Genomic DNA, 1,676 nt, shown 5'->3' on the forward strand with positions numbered 1-1,676 from the left:
CCTCCGAACCAGGCACACCCAGACCATATCATTTACCTTGTAATAACACAACCCTGCTTTTTGTGAGGGTGAATATTTTTTTTTAGTCTACTTATATTAATATGGAAACCCTGGTGGTGTAGTGGTTAAGTGCTATGGCTGCTAACCAAAGGGTCGGCAGTTCAAATCCACCAGACACTCCTTGGAAACTCTATGGGGCAGTTCTCCTCTGTCCTATAGGGTTGCTATGAGTTGGAATCGACTTGACGGCACTGGGTTTGGTTTTATACTAATATAACATCTTAGGTTTGCTGAAGGAATAATGAAAAACTAAATACTGGGAATTGGCCAGAGGGAGTCTGACCTTAAAAACGCAAATGAAACTGTATCACTTAGCAAAGCAAAGGCCTTACTACTTTTAGACTATCTCTCACTGTTGGGGAAGTCAGTTGATTTATAGGTTAAGGTTTATTTTATTGGTGGTCACAACTTGGGGGAAAATAGCATCTGTAACATAATCACTCCATAAGTCCCCTTTTTAATTTACAAAGTATTTTTTATATCCTTTATCTATTCGATCCCACTGTTCTGTTAGACTTCTTCAAGAGAGGAATTAGTTCTCAGCTCAGGTCTTCTGACTTTCTGTCTTTCTAGAACACCCAGGCCCCTCTTTCCAAACTACCTTGACTCCCAAGATCACATTCTGCTTAACTAAATTGACACACTTTAAAAGTGGTGGCCCTTTAGTTGAGTGATAAACTTAGTAGTCAACAGGAAGGCAACCTGAATTAGTGCTATCACCAAGCTATTATGAGAAACAAAAAATTAGCATAACATCAATTTTAAAAAATTTATGTTCAATAGTTTTGCATTTAACAAGCTTCACTCACTCAAATTCAATATTTTCTGTTTCTGCTTCTGGAAAGTGAGAAGCTGTTTGTGGCATGCTAAAATGACTATTCTTTCAGAGAGGGGTGGGGAAAGAGTGGGGGAGACAGACACAGAGGTCACATAGAGAGAGAGAGAGAGAGAGCTAGCACCAGACACAGTGAAATAAATTCAACCCTGGGAGCACAAACCAGATGAAACAGTTCTCCTAGGGAAGTATGTACTTCATTTCTAGAAATTTTTAGACTTCTCAAGCAGGTTTAGCATTCCAAAAGCAAACTTCTGAGCTTTATGTAATGTTGGTTGATTTATTTATTTGACAGAGGACAATGCAGATGTAGACAGGACAAACCAAACCAAACCAACTGCCATTGAGTCAATTCTGACTCACAGCAGACCCTATAGGACAGAGTAGAACTGGCCTGTGGAGTTTCTAAGGAGTGCCTGGTGGATTTGAACTGCTGACCTTTTGGTTAATAGCCATAGCACTTAACCACTACACCACCAGGGTTTCCAAATAGGACATAGATGGGACCAAATTCTTGCTTAATTTTGTACAAGCTGGGTAACTTCTCTGAGACTCAGCTTCTTCATATGTAAAATGGAAATATTAATGCACCTTTCATATGGATGTTGTGATGATTAAACAAAATAACATAGTGAACATTCTTAATTCAGTGCTCTGTTTGCTGTGCATGACTCAGCTTATAACTTTAAATGCCCTGGAAATGTCCTGTATATTATACACCCACACAATATACACAAGGTTCCATCAAGGTGGGTGAGTTGGAGGAGCTTTTCTGTTATTC

Source organism: Loxodonta africana, chromosome 7 (genome assembly GCF_030014295.1).
Source record: "Loxodonta africana isolate mLoxAfr1 chromosome 7, mLoxAfr1.hap2, whole genome shotgun sequence".
Classification (NCBI taxonomy): domain Eukaryota; kingdom Metazoa; phylum Chordata; class Mammalia; order Proboscidea; family Elephantidae; genus Loxodonta; species Loxodonta africana.